Below are 25,502 nucleotides of genomic sequence, written 5' to 3' on the forward strand. Positions count from 1 at the left end.
TTGTATTTTGGTCGACCTTGTAATTGTAAATATTGGAATGGTATATATGTAATGTATGATATCATTTGCAAAAAAAAGGATGAGGATGGCATGTATGAAATGAGTGAGTAATGTGCGCATGTGAAGAAGGTATTGCTATCAGCAGCAGAGTAAAAGGAATATAGCAAGGTCAACATAGGAGCAGAAAAGTTATATCTATCACATCAGGTGATCAATGCAAAAAGGATCTTATCAACAAACAAGTTGTAAGTAGATCCACTACTTCATCCTAATAGGTGAATCAATTTTTTAAATCCTTTAACAGGGTAGACTTAACAATCTTTTTGTAAATCTCCTAATAGAGTGCATACTTCAATGTATATTTGTAAATCCTCTAACAAGGTGGATCTAGCAGTCCTACTTGCTCCTAATAGGGCAGATCACCAGAAGTGATCATTGTAAGCCTTAACCAGCCAACTTCATATTGCAGTAATGAAGTTTTGTGGGCATCATCCCCATCCCAGTTTTACTTTCTAATTGGAAGGTTTCTGGGTCACTAAATCATTGTGTTCATGTGTTATGAATAATTGATCTTTCATTTATGTAGTAGATTAGATGAATGAATGATGAATGGTTAAAATGCTGAATTGCTTAAAAATTTGTTATGTTATTGATTCACCCCTCCCCTCTCAGTAACATATCTCATCCTGAATATTTCCAACAGATTGATGAAGAGGATTTTGAAAAGATGATGATGATGTATGGAGGAGATTAATACCTTCCTTATGGATGATATTTACAGATTTGATAACATTCACGAATAATATGAATGGGGGAGTAGATGCAATAGAGACATTTGGTATTCATGGAACTTAGATGTTTTTCATCTATATTGCCATCAATGCTAAAGGGGGAGATTGTTAAGAATTAATGTTTATGGTATTCCTATGGGGGAGTATTTTAGTATTGTTGGAGACATGATTTAGTGGTTGTGTATTACATTCATGACAAATTTTGTCATTGATGTCAACACACTGGTTCTTTAGTGAAGACTCGAAGAGCAACATACAGAGTTTGGCTTTGTGTAGTTTGAGGATTAAAGATCACTTTATGCACACTTGGGATAATGTTCTAGAGTATTTATAGATGCTCCAATTAAGATCATGTATGACAATATGAAGATTGGACATAGTTATTATGATTTTAGTAAAGGAAGCTTTCAAAAAGAGTTTTGAACATTGAGGATTGATGTTTGGATGCTATCTCCTAATAGAGATGGAATTTGGTTAAGTGGACTTGGATAGAGGTTGAAGACATGTGGAGTACATTGTGGTTAATCACACACATTCAGATGATCAATGAGTCAATTTATGAAGACTTTGAGCCAAAAAATTGCTTGTAATTATGAGAAGATGTAATGTTGTAGTGTAACATGTAAATGTAATAGCTTAAGTTAATCCTATATCATTATTGTAAACTAGGAGAGCCTCAAAGATGACTCAATAACCTATTCTATTACTTGGTATAAAGGAAAGGTCATTTCCTTTGATGGAGAGTGTGATATGCAGTCATGTCTATTTAATGTATTCTACGAGCAAGTCAATGAGAGAATGATGAAATCACAAGCAGACATGACTCAATTAAATCATCTAAGTGAGCAAAATCTTCATAGACAAAAAGGAAAAGTTGGACTTGGTTAAAGGGAAGAAGGTGAAACTTCCAAACAAGGTGCACAAAGAAATCAAAGGCCTACTTGTAATCACTGTGGCAAGATAGGTCATACATCAAACAAATGTTGGAGTAATGGAAAAGTAAAATTCAATGGTAAATGCTTCAATTGAAATCAACATGGTCACAAAGCTAATGAATGCAAAAAAAAACCAAAATTTGAAGGCAAATGTCACAAATGCAAGAAACTAGGTCACAAGGCATCTGAATGCAAATCAAAAGCATTCAATCCAACAGAACAAATTATCAAAGCAATATTTGGTTGGGACTACAATACTTGGTGCAGGTGTCACTATTGTGGAGAATATGGACACATTGGAATAAACTGTGCAAGACATCACCTAAGAAAGAAGGATACAACTATAAGATGTTACACATGTACTGAACTTGGTCATATAGCTAAGAATTGCATGAATATTGGAAGAATTGAAGATGAAAAGAAAGCTAAAGCTGATAACATTCAGAAGCAAATGAGACAATAGTGGATTCCTAAATCTACTGAGCAAGACAGTTCAAATAATGGTCATGTCACTCAAGAAATGGGTGACTCCACCATTTCCAATTAAGATTTAAGAAGAATCAGGAACTGCATCTTCTAGCCACATCTTAAACAGTTCCAGAATGAAAAAGTGCAAATGATCAAATCAGTATTTCAGATACATGAATCAAAGAAAAGTTATCATTCACCGAGTTGCATGTATCAAGCAAGGTTGACTAAAGACCTTACCGAGCTAGGTCAGGAGTATCAAAGATTTTGTTAGACCATCGAGTTGCAAGGTTTTACCAAGTAAATCAATGATAGATTGGCACACACTATGTCAACTCAGCTACCTTTGTACCGAGCTTTAATGACAGTATTTCATCAAAAAGGGTAGAATTCGATTTCATTTTTCATCGCGACTTACAATACTCAGAGCCAAAAGGATTTCCAGTTGTATGCCAAGCAATTTGAAGCAAAATTCTTGTGAAGTAATTGTTTGAAGAATTTATCATCCACCGAGCAGCAATGGCATCCACAAGCACCAACAACAGCAAGGTGAAGAAGGGTTCTGAAATGCTAGTAAAAGGAGTCGAATGGAAAGCCCCAAAATTCAAGATAGTGCCCGCAATTGCTGAATCACTTAACCTACATGGAGCTCAATAAAAAATTCCTCCTAAGGTACTTCTTGTTAATGATATTCACGCTCATTTCAAATGCACTATTCAAGAAATTGGTACATTAGATATGGATAATGCCCTAGGACAATTATGTGTTGATGGAGCCCTAAAACCTGAGCATAAGCACTTAGAAGAAAAAGGCTTGACCCATATTCCACACCTACCAAGGAATTTCCAAGTTAAATGGGTTAGATATGTTCTGAGCCGTGTACACAATGGTTAGTTGTGGTTGGAGCAACCTGTACTGATAACCAAAAAGATGATTCATAAGATCACAGGTTTGCCTATGCTTAGTAAAGCCAAAACCACTAAAACCCTAGGTTAGGATGAGTTACAGAATAAAACCCTAGCAGAATGGGATGGTAGAGGATTAAAACTTAACAATATATCTAACATGGAACTCAGATTTGGCATTTATGTAATTGCATATAAACTATATAGTTCCAACAGATTGAATAGTGTACTATGTGAGGTTGTGGATTTAGCATTTAAGATTGTAAAGAAAAATCTAGAATTTGATGTGTCAGAATTACTGTTAAGACAGCTGAATAAAAATATGGAAAGCATAAGGACTTCAAAGAATAACCCTTGTAAATTTGGTTCTTTGTTAATTTTCTTATTCTTTTATGTACAAAAGTTTTTTCCATAAAAAGGATCTGTAGCATGGAGGAAAGACACTCCAATTCTATATCAAATTAATGAGTTCATAGCAGAAATGGGTGAAAATTTTGACAAAGCCATGGATAAATATTTTGAAGATTTCTAGGAAAGGATGAATAATAGGTTCATAATTCCTCCTAAGCTTGTTGAGGATTATAAAGATGATATATGTTTCATGGTTGACTGTGATCATGTGTACATACAGGCAGTCATACCCCGAGTGGCATGGGTAAAACCATTACCTTATGAATTAAACATTGATGATGCAAGAGACATCATTGAGGCACCAGTGAATGAACCAACTATCCCTAACATCCTTGCCTTTGGAACTTATGATGAAGCAAAGGCCAAAATTGATCTTGAAATCAAGCTACCACATGCCATAAGCAAAGCCAAGAGGAAGATAGCCAAAATGAAAACTGCTACCAGTTCTCTCATGCTAACTAAAGGAAAAGGCAAGGATGAAGAAGATGATGAACAAGAAGGAGGAGAAGAAGAAAAAGAAGAACAAGAGTTTGAAGAAGAAACTCCAAAGAAGAAAGGTAAGGCAATCATTACTAAACATAAAAAGAAGCCTACTACAGTATTCTCAAGGAGAACCAGAAAAGGCAAACAGGAACCTGTACTGGTTAGGCCTCCACCCACATTTGAAGAAAGGCTCAAACAATTGGAAGAAGGAGCAAGCATTACAAATTTCAAAGCATTGAAATTTGAAACAAGAACAAATGCTGAGAAAATGCAGATAGAGGAACTGGTACTCTCCAAGATGGGAAAATGGAAATACTCCTCAGACCAGCTTGCCTCTCAAATCTCCAAGGAACTACTGGAGAGATTGCAACCGAGATGGGAGACAACCACCTAAAAGATATCTATGAGCAATCTTTGAAGAATCTTCAACCAAATCTCACTGGAGCAGAAATAAAGACTACAATGAAAATCATGAAGGTAAAATGATGATCATATTTCACACTTGTTTGATTTTAATCAAAGACATTGAGCATGTTGTAAATGATGCAAAAAAAATGTGAAAAAATATCTATCATCTGCATAAGCCCAGTGAAGACCTAGTAGAAATCAAGGATGATGACAGCAGTGACAGTGATGATATAAATGCCACTCCATCCATCACAGTCTCACCAGGAGAGCTACATGCATTAATGGAAGAAGACAAGGAAGAAAAAGAAATGGGGGAAGAAGCTGAAGAGGAAAATAAGGAGGAAGATGATCCAGTAAAAATTGCAGCAGTAGTTATTGCATCCCTTCCTCACTCTCCATCTAAAACCATCACATCATCAAGGTTGGAGTTAGCTTCAGCAAGATTGATAGCATCTACATCAAATTTATCATCTACACTTGCCTCATCATAGCTCCAGGTATCATCAATGGAAGTGTCTACCACTTCATCTACCGAGCTACAACCCTCTTCTTTAGCCATCGAGCCAACCTCCTTAGCTCCATCATCATCAATCAGTATAACAGTAAGTTCTACAATTTTGACAGCATTATCTACATCTACTTAAAATTCAATTAGTTCAGCTACTGCTATAATGAGTGTATCATCATTTTTGGGAAGCATTCCAGTTTTTGATCTGGTAAATACCTCTATTGGCATTCAATCCTCAAGTCCTATCCTAGTTTTTACTGCTAGTCCTTCCATCTCTACTATTGTGTCTATTCCTAAGATTAAACTAGTCATCACAGAAGTCAAACAAAAGCATCCATTAAGACTTTTGATCATTGGAAAGGAAATTCTAGAAGATATTGATTTAGACACAGATATAGTAATTCCAAAAATTGACTATGAAAATGCTACCATTGAAGAAATGAGGTATGCTAGTCAATTAATAGAGATGAAAGCTATGCAGAAGCAGTTAAGATCTTAAAGGGATAAGGAATACAAAATAATTGAGGATGCCAAGAATATAATTATAGATGCTATAGGTGTTGAAGTAGATTCTACTTAACACATTTTGATTCAATTAGAAGAGGCTATAAATAAATTCAATGAGGACACCTCTAGTCAAGAAAAATTGATTGAGAAGGCTGAAAGGAAATTTGATAATAAGGTGCTTGAGCACATTGCAATAAAACAGGTAGAATTGTCCACAATTTTGGCCAATCTTGAAAATTCTTTTAATAATGTAACTTCACTTTTTGCCAAACTTTGTGATGTTACCGAGCACACCAAGGAGATCAAAGAAAAATTGAATAAAATTGATGAGGATATGAAGGGCAGTGCCCAAATTCTACAACTTGACCCCAATTCAAGTTCATCCCATCATCTCAAAATCAAATTTTTGTCAGAAAAGTAGGCAAAATTGTTGAGAGAGGAAGCAAGGATCAGGTCTACCTTAATTGACATTCAAAACATGATCCTTCCTATCATGGACACAATGCAGAAACACATTATCTACTCCAAAACATTGATCCATGACAAGAATTTCTCAGTTGCAGATCATATGGTTGAACTTTCAGCTGAAGTTCAAATAGCACTCTCCACCTGCAAAATTTTGCAAGAAAATTGGGATAAGACTTTGGCTCTTATTCTCAAGTTACACTCTGAGTTTATCTCTCATTTTGGTGTCTCTGTGTAAATACATATTGCTTAATTTGGCATTATTGTCAAAAAGGGGGAGATAGAGTTAGAGAAGAGATAGAGATATTTGTAAATACTCCAAGAATATTGTATGGGGGAGATATATGTAAATCAGTATGTCAAATTTTGTATATAAGTTTTGGCTCATAAGTGTTTTTGTCACTAATGCCAAAGGGGGAGATTGTTGAAATTATGATATATTTGTCATTAGTGCAAACACTTATTCAATTCTGAATGCTTATCTAGCTCATCACTTAGTCTCAAGAATATACCGAGCATTCAGTGGCTACCTTATAAGTTTAGTTGGTAAACAGTTCTCATCGAGCATTCTAGAAGATACCTAGTGAATGAGAAGTTCAACAGAGTTTACCGAGTGAAAAAGGTAAATGAAGATCAGTAGAGTTTACCGAGTGAAAAAGGTAAACAAAGATCAACAAAGTTTACCTAGTGAAAAAGGTAAATGAAGATTAGTAGAGTTTATCAAGTGAAAAAGGTAAACAAAGGACTCAGTGTTTACCAAGTTAAGCAAGGTAAACGAAGAAGTTAGTTTCTACCGAGTGACACTATATCTACCGAGTCACCAATGGTTACCGAGTTCCAAGCAATATTTTGTGGCTAGTATAAATCGAGTCTCTACTTCTACCAAGTGTATGACGATGCCAAGTAATGTAGTGGATGTCGAGTATCAGAAGGTCACTAAGTCAGTTTAGTAAACCTGAGTTATTTACTATTGGGCCAACTCAGTAATGTTTTGTTCACTTGTGTTTTGGCCGACCTTGTAATTGTAAATATTGGAATGGTATATATGTAATGTATGATATCATTTGCAAAAAAAAGGATGAGGATGGCATGTATGAAATGAGTGAGTAATGTTCACATGTGAAGAAGGTATTGCTATTAGCAGTAGAGTAAAAGGAATAAAACAAGGTCAACATAGAAGCAGAAAAGTTATATCTATCACATCAGGTGATCAATGCAAAAAGGATCTTATCAGCAAACAAGTTGTAAGTAGATCTTGTTGGTGTTTTATTTTGATGTTAACAGTGCTAAAACTACTAGGCGACAAAAGGCTTAGTACCTAGATATCAGTACATACACAACCTAAAGAATAGCCAATTCTCATTATCACTTGCATATGCAAAGTACTAGGGCCCAACTCCAACAAAACCTTAGATGGTTTTCTACTCTTTTGGCTCTGTAAAACCAGGGCGGGTGCACCCGGGGATGGTTCAAAGATGGAATAATTGTATGAGAATTATCCTTAGTTTCATTTTGATTTTCATCTCTAAATCCTCAAACATATATGTAAATAACTGATAAACACATCCCTTGAACAGATATGGCCAAGAAATCTTCTATAGCTCTGCAGATGTTTCCAACAACAATGGCTAAATGAAGCTAAAACAATCCATGCAGGCAAGTGCTGGCCAACTTTGAAAATCTTACAGGAAAGATAATTGAAAATTGATTTTATGATGTATTTTGAAAAAGCTAGTTATAATATACTTCTCTTTTGGCTGAAATACTTTCGATCAGTGCCTAATCCATTGGGAATTCAGAGTCAAGTAAATTCTTAGATCTAATTTGTTGCCTTGCAACAAATTTTCATCAGCAATTCTTACCAGAATTTATCATTCAAAAATCCTTATTAACACCCAAGCAACCTCATCACATTCATCAAAGCCTTTATTTAATCCATTGAATTAACAGCAATAACAAATGGATGTACAGTCTTACTAAATTGCAATCAATTGCATAAGCTTTTACTCACACAACATCAAGGTAGCTCAGTATTAAAAAGGAGACAAAATTCAGAGAAGAACAGATATGGGGACAGTTCATAATTTGTATTCATTTCCTTTGAAAATGGTATATCCTTTACAAAAGACCCAAAAAAACCTTCAGAGAAGAAGCACAGTTCTTTCTACATTCATCCATATCTCAGAAATTTTGACAGAAAAAGTATACTATAAATTTCTTTCCCAAAATGTTTGGACCAAAAAAAGAACTAAGCACAATACTTAGTGAAAACCAAATTTGGACCCCTCTTTAGCCTTGGGATCTCACTTAAATAATGTGAGATGCAACAAGCTTCAGGCTACAGTAGGTGACAGGTGTCCTTCTTTTGAAAAACAAAAAACAAGAATAACAGAAAGGTTGATTACAACAGCATTTCTTGGCGGGTCCCTTTCTGTTATGCTTCTTGGTTGTTATGACCTGCTCTCACAATCATTACTCATCTTCAGAGTACATACCCATAAGGTCTGTAAGTGATGTATCATCTTCTGTTACATGCAAACTCACTTTAACCTGGAGATTTTCTATGTCATCATTGCTGACTACAAGAGTAACTATTACTCTTACATCTTCCTCGTCATCGTCTCCTGACATCTGTTCACTAAACTGATCTTTCCATCTGTTAAAAGTATCATCATCTGGCCAATCAAAACTTAGGGTTTCTCTTTGTATCTTTATTAAAGAATTGGCATTTTCTTCTAAATCATCGAATTCTTTTCTTATATCAGCATAATACAATTGTATTTTTACCAGCTCTTCATTTGTCTTTGCCCAAAACCAATAGTCAATCTCACTGATGATGTTTGTTATTCTGTTATCGAATAATTCATCCATTTCCTTTTTCCATTTGTCCTTTTCCTTTACTGTATCAACAGATTCTAAGGCACAAGGAAATAGGGTGAATTTTTTAGCAAGATATCTTGAAAAACAGAGTATCAATTTCCTCTGTAAAGAATCTCTTTTATTTTCAAAATTATCTAATTGATTCAATAAATCAAAAATCCTCTCAACCTGATGATAAGGCATTTGAACTGTAGATATACAAATAATTGTAACATCATTATTTCTCTGTCTCCACTTCTGTGCAAGAGAATCTAGTCCATTCTTTTCTTTATTTAACTCATCTATGAGGGTTACAATCCTTGTCAACTGATCATAAAAATTTGACCATTGTATTTTATCCCTCAAATATGTCACACCCTGCCTCCATTTCTCTTCCTGCCGATTTCTAAATTCTATCTGCCACTCATGTAATTTGGTTTTTTCTGCTTCAAATTCCTCTGTAGTATAGAATTGGGGTCTTTCAGGGGTGTCAGGTATCTCAATAATAGGGGTTAATCCCACAGATGACTGTGGGGGATATGCAATTCTTAGTGTACTAGATTCTCCCACTTTTCTCTTTCCAAGTACCTTTTCTAATTGAGATACCCTGTTTTCTAACTCAATTCTCCTTTTTACCTCTTGATTATAGGCTTCCACCACTACTTCATATTTATTATGCATATCAATCATTTCCCTCTCTTCTCTTTCCGCAGTAGCCAGGGCAAATTTAGAATAATCCACATTCATGTGGGCTGCCTGTACATTTGAAGTGTCAGCAACTCTTCTTACAATGATACTCCCTGTTAATCCTGAATCATCAGGCTGTGATGAAGTAATTCTGGATCCTCTTCTCAGGGACCACATAACAAGGGCAGCTTGATCATTGCTGAATGCTGTACCCAAGAATTCCTCTTTATTTGGATCCTGGAGTCCTAAATTATTTGAAACAGAATTAAAAATTAATGCGTCAGCAATGTCCCAATTGGGCAATAATAAAACATTAGCATTTTTTACCATCTGTCTTCCCTCATCAGGGGTTATATTTTGAAACTCTTGAACCATTTGTTCCTTTATTAGATTTTGAATGGAGGTCTCATCCATTTTTGGATGTTCTGCTCTCATATTATTGCACCTTTGCTCAAAAATGTGCATGTTTACTCTCCACGCAAACTGATGGAAAGCCCTAGATCTTACAAAATTGTTATCAGACAAAAAATGCTGACTGGCTTGTTCCAAAATAGGGTCCAATTCCCTTCCTCTGAAATCTACTGTAGTTAATTCAAAACTTGGTACAGGGGGTTCCTGAGGGTTCCCTTCATCAATCTCTGCTTGTGTAACAAAAATTTCTCCTTGTGACCCCATTTGTTCGAATTGCTCATTGGTGAGCTGTTCTTCCTCAATTCTTATTGGGGTTTGAGAAGGTGAGCCACTTTCATCAGGGGATACTTCCTCCCTTATTATTCTCCTTCTTTTGGGGGAAGGTTCAGGGGGTCTTTCTTCTAAGACAGTGCTGGTGGATTCACTTATCTGTTTTTCTTTATGCACAACGGGCACCTGCTGTCGGACAATAGTATATCCTGTTTTCTTCCGTACCACCAGTGGACCTATTCCAATGTTGGGAGTGAAACCCAATTTTCTCATAATTTCTCTGGCTTTATCTGGAAAAGAATTAATAAAATGTTGTTTCTTCTCATTCATTACTTCCATTATCTCAGAGAAATTACTCATGAGCTTATGTATTTTATCTGCATTGTTTGCAGCATTACTAAGAGGACTGAAATCTTTATCAAAACAATTAATGAATTCCAAAACTTTTGAATAGACTCTCCATTTTTCTTTCTTTATTTCTTGCTCATGGAGAGAGTATTCATTTCTTATTATATCTTCAGGAAAATAGAATTCATGCTGAACTGGACGAAGCTTGATTCTCAATCTAAGGGCAGAGTTGAAGAAACCTTCTGTATCACAAAAATGAGAGTGAGACACTGCCATTTTATATTGATCCAAAATTTTATGGAGGAAGACCCACCCTTCTTTAGTTATCACAAACTGGTGGGCTATAGTACAAGTAGGAAAAATTGATCCTGTCCCCCTTTTGTGCAAAAAGGCCTCCTCCACTCCTCCCAACTGCCACAAAAATTCAGCTATCCCTACCTTCAAGGGTACCTGATAGGGTAACACATGGGGTGTTCCTTTGAAACCATAGACCCTGATGACCATTGAGACTGAATATGGGATAATATCTCCCCAATTATGTGAAACTTTTAGATTATGGGTTTTGTCCATAGGCCTGACAAGGTGCATTAATGCCTTAGGGATTCTGGGATTGTCACTCAATATGAGGCACCTTAGTTTGGAGGCAAAGTGCCTATCAAATCTAACAAAGCTAGCATTTTCTGCTTCCCAGGTCATGTCTGCACTCCACAATTGGACTGGCAGTGCTTCCCCTTCTTGTTCTCTATTTAAAACCATTTCTTTACCAAAATAAGTGGCCCCTTTAAAAATAAACATATGCATCAGTAAGGAATACTGACCCCAAACCTTTTCCACCTTGCCCTGTGCAATCCCCACCAATCCATGATGAATCTCATTTGCCAAGTAAGATGAAAAATCAAAAATTATTTCCACACCAAAAGAAGAGATTTGGGTGATCATGTACATGAAGCTCACCGGAATAAAATCTTCTTCGCCCTCTCCAAAGACTCTGCACAGGGTCCTATATATCTCCACTGCCCTGGCATTAAAACATGATTTCTTGAAGGGCTCTTTAGAAGATGATGTTATGGTTGGGAGGCCTCCAATCCGGCCTATGTGGGCTTTCAGTGCACCCTGTCTAACTACATCCCTCTTGGATATATATTCTTTTTCTAAATCTATCAGATTAATGGGCACATGATACATGGTGAGGGGTCCCAGATTGAAAACCTTCCTAATCTCCTTGGGACTGATGGTAACTAAAGCCTCACCATCTATTCTTCTCACTACCTTAGTGGCTTGGTCATAGTTTTTTGCTATAGCTTCAAGAAAGTCAAAATCCATAAACACGCTGGGGACAACAAGCTTCCCAAGATCAAAATTCCAAATATTGGCATGAGGGGCATATAACTTCCTATCTGCAAACCATTTTTTAAATAAACTCAAACCAGTTTGAGAAGTTTGAGCATCCTGGACCCAATTACCCTTATCATACAATCCATCAGCTACCCTAAGCCTAGGGTTGAGTGAGGTTAACCTCTTAACTTGCACCGTTTCTACAGTAGATTCAGGAAGTAACTCAAGCAAATCATCATGCACATTTCTATCCAAGTAGTTTACTGCTCCTGTAAATCCCTTCTTAGGAGGCATCTTGGGCTATCCTTTTTTAAAACTTAAAAGCTCACAAAGATGATGGCAATTTTACTTACTTGAATTCTGTCTCAATTCTCATTTGTATTCCTGCAAAATTTCAGCGAACAGATAACTTGACAATTTTTTATCAACCTTGGCACGCTTTTCTTTCAGTAATAGCTTCTGCACAAGAATGGCTTCAAATCTTTTCTCGCGTGAAATGAAACTGATGCAATCTCTCTGTATTATACTCTATTTTTCCTCACGGACGAAGCTTTCTTGTCTAATTAATACAGAGAGTGGCACTACATTTTTTATTTAAAACTGCGCCGTTGATCTTCAAAGATCCTACGATCATGCGGTACAAAGAGAACAACTAGGAGTTATATTTGCCATGTCAGTTATTTTACCCAATGAGAGCTTTCCACGTACATAATTCTTTCTTTTGATGGCGCTTACATTTAGACCCACTGACGTCGGAGAACACGTGTCAGCATGTCGCTACTTCGTTATGCATAAAGAACAAGCACCTTGCCATGACAAGGCGGCGACAACCGTTGATCGGATCAAGAAATGATCGAAAGATATGCTACATGACTTCTGAAGAAAGAAGGCGGTGGGCCCAACTCGCTATGTCGCTATAATTATCTTCCTTGCAACTTTTCATAGCGAGGTAGTGAGCTCCGCTGATCTACTTCAAACTGACGTTCAAGATTTCTTGTACACTTAGTCAGATAGGTATTAATGAGAATTGGATCTCTGCATAGCTGGCACATGTCAAAATTTATCACAGTCATCTGTCATTACACGTCATCAAAGATCTTGCCGATCTTTTGCCATTTTACGGGGCCTCGCTAACTCGCTAACGGTGAAGCACCTCAATTTTCCGATAGCGAGGTAGCGAGCTTCGGCACTTAAAATGATTCCGTGCCGGAAAAAGCAAGGGGTACCCAGTAATTACTTCTGTTAATTAAAACTGATTCTGACAACGGTATTTATGACTGGTCATGCCACCTGGTGTAATTATGATACAAGCAAGATGCAATGTCATCATTTTTAGATTTTCACGTGGCCTCGCTACTTCGCTAACGGTGAAATGCCTGAATTTTCCAATAGCGAGGTGGCGGAACTTTCGGAAAGATCAACATTCTAGCTCCGATGTCAAATATTCTTGTGGGTCCCTCTCCCCCTTTTTTATGGCGAATTGCAAAGTGTACCTGCACAATAAAGCATTTAATAAGCAAATCTCCGATCGCCGCACGTTCACTTCATGGTCCCACCGCTTAAAAACTCAACACTCGCTATCTCGCTATACTTAATGAGCATGCAACTCTCAATAGCGAGGTAACGCCAGCGGTAGATCTAATCGGATCTGACGGTTGGGACAAATAGGAAGAAAGGTAACCCAGGAGAAAGGAAAAGAAATACAAAAGCATATTCGCTTCTTTTGAAATTTGAAAATTTCGCGCCCGACCATTTATGAATAGGGATGAACATGGGGCTTATATGGCGAATATTTCTTATAGATGGTTTATCCAAAACCTTATACTTCACTTAGACATAGAATATCTGACTTTTCTATGGTTTAACTAAAAAATTTTTTACTGCAGAAAAAGTCAGACCAACAGTGGCTTTGTCTGGGGATGATAGACTACTTGAGTCTATGCAAGGATTCAGAATCTATGGGAGAGCAGACCACACATCCGGGAAGTGACAGCTTCTTCAGAGAGCACAGAGCAACACACAAAAACAAAAACTCAGATTGTACAAGGATTTACAAAAGCCAGGACGCGAGGAAAACCTAAAACTAATGTTCATGGAAGAAATTAAGTATTTTTTCAAGAAAAATACCTCTTCAAGAACTGTCCATGAACTGGCAATTCAAGAATATTATCAAATACATCTTTGATTATGTAGGAATCTTCACCCCAAGCATTCTCAATGAGATATGGGCCTAACCAAATGGGATCAAATTTGCCATGTTTTCCTTTATCTTCAATTCTGGCGTTCCACATTAAGACTAGGTCTCCATTTTCAAATTTCTTGTTTACAGTTCTTTTATCATAGAGTGTTTTGACTTGTAACTGCAATTTTTGATTTCTCAGAGATGCTTCTCTTCTGGCTTCGGTCAATCCTACCAATTCATTCATTCATTCTTTCATTTCATCAGTAGTATCTTCATCATATGACTGGATGTAATTGTATAATCCCATCAAATTGTTCTGGGGCATTCTAGCTTGAATTCCATACACTAAATCAAATGGAGCCACCCCAATTGCCTTCTTTACAGTTACTCTGTTAGCCCATATTGCCAACTGTAACTTGGAATCCCATGCCCTTTTATTATCGTCCAAGGTTCTCTTAATGATTTTCAACAGGCTTTTATTTGTGGACTCAGCTTGTCCATTCCCTTGCGGATGATATGGGGCAGATGTTGTTCTTGTCATTCCATATTTATCACAAAACTTGATGAATTCCTCAGACCTAAAACACATAGCATTATCTGTGACAACTTTCTGTGGACATCCAAATCTGGAAATGATATTATTCAATAAGAAATTATTTACCACTTTACTCGTTGCATTTCTGGTAGGGATAGCCTCTACCCATTTTGTAAAGTAGTCAGTAGCAACCAGAATCCAAGAATAGCCAGTACTGGACTTGGGAAAAATTTCTCCTATGAAGTCCAGACCCCATTGTTGAAAAGGTGCTTTAGTTTCAACTGGCTTCAGTGGAGTATTTCCTGAGAATTTCAGCTTCCCAGCAAATCTCTGACAAGGATCACATTTCTTAACCATAACTTGAGCATCTTTGAACAAAGTGGGCCACCAAAAACCAGCTCTCATTATCTTATGCGCAGTAGTTTTGGCCATGTAATGTCCTCCACATACTCCAGCATGCATTTCTTTCAAAATCTCTTTTTCCCTTTCTCTGTCAACACATTTCAACAGAACTCCTTCAAAGTTTCTCCACCATAAGTTATTTTGAACAATTACATACCTGATGGCTTACAATTTAATATTCCTTTTTTCATTATCAGGCAGATGGGGAGGAACTTCCATATGTTGCAAATAATGTATAACATTAATGTACCAGTCACACTGGTCCATGTCGCATAAATCAGTTCTGAAATCATCATTTACTAGGTTTATCTGATTAGCTTCCAGGTTAGTTTCGGCCATAAGTTTGGCCAAACCTTGACCTCTTACTAACTTAGTTATCTGCGTATCAATGTTAAATTCTTGGATTCTATTGATCCATCTGCATCTCCTTCCTGACACTTCCTGCTGAGAGAAAATGTCTTTAACTGCAGCACTAGGTACAAAGGCAATAATAGTAGCACCTACCAAATAACTTCTGAATGCTTTTACGGCCTTTACCAAAGCATATGCTTGTTTTTCATTTATTTCATACTTCAGTTCAGCATGCTGCAGGGATTTGCTAAAAAAGGCAATAGGCTGTTCATACCCTTCTTGGTTTTTCTATAATAAAACTGCAGCCACAGTATGGAATGATGCAAAAGAAAAAATATGCATGGGTTTTGTATAATCTGGGGTCCTCAACACTGGAGCATTTTTTATCGCAGTTTTTATATTCTGGAATGCCTGTGAAGGTTCACCATTCCAATCTATAACAGCTCCTTTCTTGAGCATTTTTGAAATGGGTCTACTGATTTCAGCGAAATTGGTAACAAACCTCCTCAGAAAGTTAACCTGGCCAAAAAAGGACTGTATACCTTTCACGTTTTTAGGTTTAGGGACTTTATCAATAGCTATTACCCTTTCTGGGTCTATTTTTACCCCATCCTTGGACACTATGTGTCCTAATAACTTTCCTTCTGTGACCCCAAACGAGCATTTCTTTGGGTTTAGGGATACCCCATATTCCAGGGCTTTTATAAAAAAATTTTCCAAATGTTTGCAGTGATCTTCAGCCTTGTTAGAATACGCTGTAAGATCATCCTGGTACACAACCATAAATTTGTCAATATATTCATGAAATGCTACATCCATGGCTCTTTGGAAAGTAGCTCCTGCATTAATCAAGCCAAAAGGCATCCTCACATACACATACGTTCCCCAAGGGGTTGTGAAGGCTGTTTTGAACTGTTCACTTTCTTTTACAAGAACTTGATTATATCCAGAAAAGCCATCCATCATTGACATCAATTCAGAGCTGGTCACTTGTTGCAACATGGCTTCCATATTAGGTAAGCCATAATTATCTTTTAGAGATGCAATGTTTAGATTTCTAAAATCCACACAAAGCCTAATATCTCCATTCTTTTTTCTTACAGGAACAAGGTTTGAAACCCAAGTGGAATGCCTAATTGGTTTGATTATTCCACCATCTCTCAGTTTTGTCAGTTCTTCCTGCATTTTTGGGGCAAGGGTAGGATTGATTGGCCTCTATTTTTGCCTTAAAGGTTTTACATTTTCTTTCAACGGTATGACATGCTGGAAAAGGTCCTCCCTATAAGCTTTAAGGTCATCATATGACCAAGCAAAAACATGCCTATACTTTCTAAGTAGGTCAATCAATGCTTTTCTGATTTGAACTGGCAGATCTTGGCCGATGTAAACCTTTTTAGGGATTTCATCCGTTCCCAAATTCATTTCTTCTAGCTCCTGCGGTTTGGGGTCCTTTATTTCCAATTTTACTCTGTCTTGGTTATCAAAAATATTCTCCAAGACTACCAACCCCTTAGGCATCTTATTTGTTTTTAATTGCATGATTTCTTGACCAAAAATGGTTTCCTTCCCATTTATGGTTTCAATCAGTCCATTGCAGTCCATCTCCTGTCCATGGTATTTGTCTTCATTTAGCAAAAAATTTGTGATATCTTTGTCATCTTCAAACACCTGCCAATTGTCAATGTTGTTAGGTATAGAAGGTCTGTTTTGAACCTCAATCTGGGAGATTCCTGCAAATGATATTTCTTTTGGTTTGATAGCTACATTGGCCAGAAGATCAACCATTTTATTCTGGGTCCTATCTCTCCATGAGATCCCAAATGCATCAAAGAATTCTATTTGATCCCAGACTGTGTTTCTATATTGTTTTAATCTCCTATTTTTTGAGGAGTAGGTTCCTTTAATCTGAGAGATGATCAATTCAGAATCCCCTATGACACACAATTTCTTAATTTTGTGGTGTGTGGCCACTTTGAGACCTAGCAGCAATGCTTCATATTCAGCAATGTTATTAGTGCAAGCAAACTTCAAGGTGAATGAATACCTGAAGGTGTTATTTTCAGGGGACACAAAGACTACACCTGCCCCTGCACCCTCTTTAGAACTAGCCCCATCAAAGAACATTGTCCACAATTTTGGTGAATTCATGCAACATTCAACCTCATTTTCAATGATATCAGGTAAGTTTTCCACTTCCTGAATAATTAATTCAGCCCTGAAAGCATTAATCCCAGTGTCTAGGAAACAGGTGGTATCTTTGTCAATTTCTTCACCTAAGATGTGGTTAACCCTTGGTTCCCTATTTACCCTGACAGCTTTGTCCCCTATATGGAAAGTGGCATAAGTAAGGTCACATTGTAGGCTTCCCCCCATGGCGACACTCCATTTTCTGGAAAGTAGCATCCCGTAGTGTGGGGGTATATCCACTACAAGGACAGACATGGTTAATTCCACTTCAGGAAATGCAGCCAGTTTGAATGGTAAGGCATTTATAGTACCTATTACTGGAACCTCTCTAGCATCCATCCCTCGGCATCTACCTTGCTTAGTATCCACCTTCAATCCTAGGGCTTCCATTACTTTAAAAGGCATTATAGTGTTGGAAGCTCAAGAATCTATCATACAATTTTTCAAGGTTTTCCCTTTTATGATTAAACTAAGGAAAAAAGGATCAATATCTTGTATGAATGCAACTGATGAATCATCTAAAAACATCTGAGGAATCTGGGATATAATACCATTGTCCTCTATTATTAATGGGGTCTGTTGGGCTACAGCTTGATTATCAATACTATTGTTGTTTGCTATTCCACCCAACCATGACAAAGCCTTATTTTTATGCTCTTCAATTCTAAAAAGCTCAAACAAGGGTACTTTCACAGTAATTTGAGATAACATGGCAATCATATCAACAGGTTCAACCATAGTAGGTTTTACAATAGTACCTGGAATCGGAGTCTTTTGAGTAGTGGGTATCACTTTTAGCTTGACAACATCCGGTTCTGATTTCTCTGGTTGCACTACGGTCTTTGTTGCTTCACCTTTCTGAAATTGAACCTTCTTTTTTGGTTCCCATTTCTGACCCTTGTTCTCCTTGATCTTAGACACATCTATACTGGCTTTCTTGTGTTGATCATCTGTCTTATGAGTGGTGTCTTTGATGAACATACTAGATGGCCTTCTTGCCTCATTATTTATTGCTCTATTTCTCAAATTGTAATTACTCTGGACTTGTGAAATCATCTCGGCTGTAATTCTATCAATTTCCTCCTTGGAGGGGATTCTTAGGTTTGTGAAACCTACTTCAGAAAATGTATTGCATACCTTGTCTGTATCATTCTTTTCATCATCTGAAAATATTTGCTGATGATGTAACTGGTAAGCAATTCTCTGGCTGGTAACATCATTCTCAGGTTCTTCTAAATCAGAGTCTATCAAATCATCAGATGTGTTCGCCATATTGCAGCTTATATCATCATGGTTTTTTTCTTCTGTTTCTTCTTCTGCTTGCACTCCTTGAGCTTGGGCGAACGACTGGGCAACAACACAATAATCAGCAGAATGAGGTGATTGGCATATAATGCACCAAGGTACATCATCATTCATATTTACAGTGTTCCTTTGCAGAGGGTCTGGGGTACCCTTATCTTTCATATTTTGGATCTGGTTGGGAACTGGTTTACCATCTTTCCATTGGGTGGTGTAAGGGTAATTCTGCATCCTAGGCTGTCTATTGAAACTGTTGTTATTCACAAGGGTTCTCTCAGTAACATTTGTCTTATTGAAAATAGTGGGATTCATCTTCTTAAGCATTTCTAAAACATGGCCTATAGTAGGTTCTTCAGGCCTTTTTCCTATGGGAGTTTTGTCACCTTCCCTTTTATTATTATTCTTAGGGTTGAAAAGCTTAGGATCATCCCTCCTCCCTAATTTGCCAGAGGCCTTTCTATTATTTTCTATATTCACTGCAACTCTATAGGCATCTCTCAAAGTTTTAGGATCCTTATCTCTCAGTTGGTAGGCCATTTTGCTATCAAAGGCATTGAAATAGGTTGTAAGATAGACGTCTTCATTTAACCGCATAAACTGAAATATTTTATACATCCCTTTCTGAAATCTCACATTGAAATCAAATGTGGATTCATTTGGATTCTTCTTGATATTGTTGAACTCATTCAACATGAATCCTGCATTAGTATTGTCCCCATATTGTTCTTTGAACAATTTCTCCAAATCACTCCATGAAGTAATACTATCATCAGGCAACCTCCTAAACCAATCCCTTGCATCCTCTGTGAGTGAATGCACAAATAATTTCATCACCATGTCCTCATGTTCAACTTCATAATCATTGAGCATGTCAATGAAAATTCTCAAATGTTCTTCACCAGTAACAGCATTATTTCCAGAAAACTTAACCACTTTATCCCTTAAATCAAAAGATATGGGATGGGGGGCACCAGGAATACCGGAAAATGATATTTGTCTATATTTTTCGAGGTATATAGGCTTCTTCTGAAAACCAGGAGCGTTAGAGGTACTAGCTGCATTAGCTTGAGTTAGGAGAGCAGCTTGGGATAGCTGTGGTGGGACAAATGGGACTTGAGTGCCAATATTGGAAGATGAGGTAGGAGCAGATTGGGGTGCTTTCTGAGTCAGGATTATGGGAGCATTAACTGGTGCAGGATTTGTAGGTGGGATAGACAAACTAGGCCATGAATTCAATGCAGAATTAGACTTTATGAATTGGATTTTCCTTCTGGTTTCTGCGGCCTGAGCTTCATTTTCAACCTTCTCAAGTTCTTTTGCAAGGTCTTCCCTCTCCTTTTGAGCCTTCTCTAGTTCTAGATCTAATTTTGATATGGAGGGTTGTATAGGTTTGCTCGGTATGGCTTGAGGCTCATTTATTTGGATTCCTATAGCCTTGCCTTTCCCTTTATCTGGAACTGTTCCAGTGGGCTCTATTGGATTAACTTGAATGGGTTTATAAGCTTGAACTTGAGCAATAATTGGTTCTTGCCTTTGATTTAGGAGTTTTTCCTGTTGTTGAACTTTAGCTCTTAGATTATCAATATTTCCAAAGACGTCCTGATGGAGAGTGGGGGTATTCTCTTCTAATTTTTTATTTTGCTCTTTCAAAGCAGCCATCCTTCTTAGCAGAGTATCTCTTTCTATTATTGCATCCAAAGTGGCTCGCTCCCTTTCCTTTTCAATACGGATGCGTTTAGCTTCTTCCTCAGCAATCCATTTCTTCAAAAATCCTATTTCAGATTGCACTTCTTTAGAATCAGTAGAGGTTGCCTCGGAATCAGCAGGATCATCTAGATCTATAAGGTTTGGTTCCTTATATGGGGCTACTCTGGGATTAAAAAGGGTATCAGATGAACTCCTAAATCCTAGCCTACAATTTATATCTGCTGCAGGCCCTGGTCTTGGTGAAGCAATTCTCATAGTAGATACGTCTTTATCTTGAAAAACTCTCTGATCTGGTAATAGGGTACTGAAAATACCTCCTAAAAGTCTTGTATTTTCGGATTCAGAACTAAGCGAAGATGATTCTCTTGCTATTATCGGTTGATAATGAGAATTTACGGAGGCATTACCTCTAGGCTTCCAAGTAGGATTTGGATCTATTCTTTTCTTATTTTGGTTCTTCCTACCACCTTGGGGTAAATCAGTATACATTGATACATCGGGATTGGCTCTCATGTAAGCCCTTGTGTTTTTTCTCTTGTCAGCCATATTCCTATTTTTGTTACAATAAGCACTAGCTTCAAAACCTTGACTGAGTCGCCACCCTTTTTCAGGAAAATATAATAACACTTCTTACTGACAGAAAGAAAACAATACACAAATGGGAATAAAAATATGGCACAAAGAGATCAATCACTGATGTTGTAAGACTGCAACTCTTGCTTGTTAGATAAGACACTCGGATAAGCTGGATGCGTCAATGTGTAGCAATGGTACTTGGGTTTATATCTTCTTTAAAATCTCAAGTTTTGACACTAAAGATTCCCCTATAGCTACGGGAAAAATAAAGATCACACGACACAAACTTACTTAGTAAGACTAAAGACAACTGCAGTACTTTTTACAGATGTGTTAGAGATTCCCCAGCAGAGTCGCCATTTTGTTGGTGTTTTATTTTGATGTTAACAGTGCTAAAACTACTAGGCGACAAAAGGCTTAGTACCTAGATATCAGTACATACACAACCTAAAGAATAGCCAATTCTCATTATCACTTGCATATGCAAAGTACTAGGGCCCAACTCCAACAAAACCTTAGACTATTTTCTACTCTTTTGGCTCTGTAAAACCAGGGCGGGTGCACCCGGGGATGGTTCAAAGATGGAATAATTGTATGAGAATTATCCTTAGTTTCATTTTGATTTTCATCTCTAAATCCTCAAACATATATGTAAATAACTGATAAACACATCCCTTGAACAGATATGGCCAAGAAATCTTCTATAGCTCTGCAGATGTTTCCAACAACAATGGCTAAATGAAGCTAAAACAATCCATGCAGGCAAGTGCTGGCCAACTTTGAAAATCTTACAGGAAAGATAATTGAAAATTGATTTTATGATGTATTTTGAAAAAGCTAGTTATAATATACTTCTCTTTTGGCTGAAATACTTTTGATCAGTGCCTAATCCATTGGGAATTCAGAGTCAAGTAAATTCTTAGATCTAATTTGTTGCCTTGCAACAAATTTTCATCAGCAATTCTTACCAGAATTTATCATTCAAAAATCCTTATTAACACCCAAGAAACCTCATCACATTCATCAAAGCCTTTATTTAATCCATTGAATTAACAGCAATAACAAATGGATGTACAGTCTTACTAAATTGCAATCAATTGCATAAGCTTTTACTCACACAACATCAAGGTAGCTCAGTATTAAAAAGGAGACAAAATTAAGAGAAGAACAGATATGGGGACAGTTCATAATTTGTATTCATTTCCTTTGAAAATGGTATATCCTTTACAAAAGACCCAGAAAAACCTTCAGAGAAGAAGCACAGTTCTTTCTACATTCATCCATATCTCAGAAATTTTGACAGAAAAAGTATACTATAAATTTCTTTCCCAAAATGTTTGGACCAAAAACAGAACTAAGCACAATACTTAGTGAAAACCAAATTTGGACCCCTCTTTAGCCTTGGGATCTCACTTAAATAATGTGAGATGCAACAAGCTTCAGGCTACAGTAGGTGACAGGTGTCCTTCTTTTGAAAAACAAAAAAAAAGAATAACAGAAAGGTTGATTACAACAGCATTTCTTGGCGGGTCCCTTTCTGTTATGCTTCTTGGTTGTTATGACCTGCTCTCACAATCATTACTCATCTTCAGAGTACATACCCATAAGGTCTGTAAGTGATGTATCATCTTCTGTTACATGCAAACTCACTTTAACCTGGGGATTTTCTATGTCATCATTGCTAACTACAAGAGTAACTATTACTCTTACATCTTCCTCGTCATCGTCTCCTGACATCTGTTCACTAAACTGATCTTTCCATCTGTTAAAAGTATCATCATCTGGCCAATCAAAACTTAGGGTTTCTCTTTGTATCTTTATTAAAGAATTGGCATTTTCTTCTAAATCATCGAATTCTTTTCTTATATCAGCATAATACAATTGTATTTTTACCAGCTCTTCATTTGTCTTTGCTCAAAACCAATAGCCAGTCTCACTGATGATGTTTGTTATTCTGTTATCGAATAATTCATCCATTTCCTTTTTCCATTTGTCCTTTTCCTTTACTGTATCAACAGATTCTAAGGCACAAGGAAATAGGGTGAATTTTTTAGCAAGATATCTTGAAAAACAGAGTATCAATTTCCTCTGTAAAGAATCTCTTTTATTTTCAAAATTATCTAATTGATTCAATAAATCAAAAATCCTCTCAACCTGATGATAAGGCATTTGAACTGTAGATATACAAATAATTGTAACATCATTATTTCTCTGTCTCCACTTCTGTGCAAGAGAATCTAGTCCATTCTTTTCTTTATTTAACTCATCTATGAGGGTTACAATCCTTGTCAACTGATCATAAAAATTTGACCATTGTATTTTATCCCTCAAATATGTCACACCCTGCCTCCATTTCTCTTCCTGCCGATTTCTAAATTCTATCTGCCACTCATGTAATTTGATTTTTTCTGCTTCAAATTCCTCTGTAGTATAGAATTGGGGTCTTTCAGGGGTGTCAGGTATCTCAATAATAGGGGTTAATCCCACAGATGACTGTGGGGGATATGCAATTCTTAGTGTACTAGATTCTCCCACTTTTCTCTTTCCAAGTACCTTTTCTAATTGAGATACCCTGTTTTCTAACTCAATTCTCCTTTTTACCTCTTGATTATAGGCTTCCACCACTACTTCATATTTATTATGCATATCAATCATTTCCCTCTCTTCTCTTTCCGCAGTAGCCAGGGAAAATTTAGAATAATCCACATTCATGTGGGCTGCCTGTACATTTGAAGTGTCAGCAACTCTTCTTACAATGATACTCCCTGTTAATCCTGAATCATCAGGCTGTGATGAAGTAATTCTGGATCCTCTTCTCAGGGACCACATAACAAGGGCAGCTTGATCATTGCTGAATGCTGTACCCAAGAATTCCTCTTTATTTGGATCCTGGAGTCCTAAATTATTTGAAACAGAATTAAAAATTAATGCGTCAGCAATGTCCCAATTGGGCAATAATAAAACATTAGCATTTTTTACCATCTATCTTCCCTCATCAGGGGTTATATTTTGGAACTCTTGAACCATTTGTTCCTTTATTAGATTTTGAATGGAGGTCTCATCCATTTCTGGATGTTCTGCTCTCATATTATTGCACCTTTGCTCAAAAATGTGCATGTTTACTCTCCACGCAAACTGATGGAAAGCCCTAGATCTTACAAAATTGTTATCAGACAAAAAATGCTGACTGGCTTGTTCCAAAACAGGGTCCAGTTCCCTTCCTCTGAAATCTGCTGTAGTTAATTCAAAACTTGGTACAGGGGGTTCCTGAGGGTTCCCTTCATCAATCTCTGCTTGTGTAACAAAAATTTCTCCTTGTGACCCCATTTGTTCGAATTGCTCATTGGTGAGCTGTTCTTCCTCAATTCTTATTGGGGTTTGAGAAGGTGAGCCACTTTCATCAGGGGATACTTCCTCCCTTATTATTCTCCTTCTTTTGGGGGAAGGTTCAGGGGGTCTTTCTTCTAAGACAGTGCTGGTGGATTCACTTATCTGTTTTTCTTTATGCACAACGGGCACCTGCTGTCGGACAATAGTATATCCTGTTTTCTTCCGTACCACCAGTGGACCTATTCCAATGTTGGGAGTGAAACCCAATTTTCTCATAATTTCTCTGGCTTTATCTGGAAAAGAATTAATAAAATGTTGTTTCTTCTCATTCATTACTTCCATTATCTCAGAGAAATTACTCATGAGCTTATGTATTTTATCTGCATTGTTTGCAGCATTACTAAGAGGACTGAAATCTTTATCAAAACAATTAATGAATTCCAAAACTTTTGAATAGACTCTCCATTTTTCTTTCTTTATTTCTTGCTCATGGAGAGAGTATTCATTTCTTATTATATCTTCAGGAAAATAGAATTCATGCTGAACTGGACGAAGCTTGATTCTCAATCTAAGGGCAGAGTTGAAGAAACCTTCTGTATCACAAAAATGAGAGTGAGACACTGCCATTTTATATTGATCCAAAATTTTATGGAGGAAGACCCACCCTTCTTTAGTTATCACAAACTAGTGGGCTATAGTACAAGTAGGAAAAATTGATCCTGTCCCCCTTTTGTGCAAAAAGGCCTCCTCCACTCCTCCCAACTGCCACAAAAATTCAGCTATCCCTACCTTCAAGGGTACCTGATAGGGTAACACATGGGGTGTTCCTTTGAAACCATAGACCCTGATGACCGTTGAGACTGAATATGGGATAATATCTCCCCAATTATGTGAAACTTTTAGATTATGGGTTTTGTCCATAGGCCTGACAAGGTGCATTAATGCCTTAGGGATTCTGGGATTGTCACTCAATATGAGGCACCTTAGTTTGGAGGCAAAGTGCCTATCAAATCTAACGAAGCTAGCATTTTCTGCTTCCCAGGTCATGTCTGCACTCCACAATTGGACTGGCAGTGTTTCCCCTTCTTGTTCTCTATTTAAAACCATTTCTTTACCAAAATAAGTGGCCCCTTTAAAAA

This window comes from Cupressus sempervirens, chromosome 1, assembly GCF_028749045.1.
Source record: "Cupressus sempervirens isolate cs-2001-9-10 chromosome 1, ASM2874904v1, whole genome shotgun sequence".
NCBI classification, from domain to species: domain Eukaryota; kingdom Viridiplantae; phylum Streptophyta; class Pinopsida; order Cupressales; family Cupressaceae; genus Cupressus; species Cupressus sempervirens.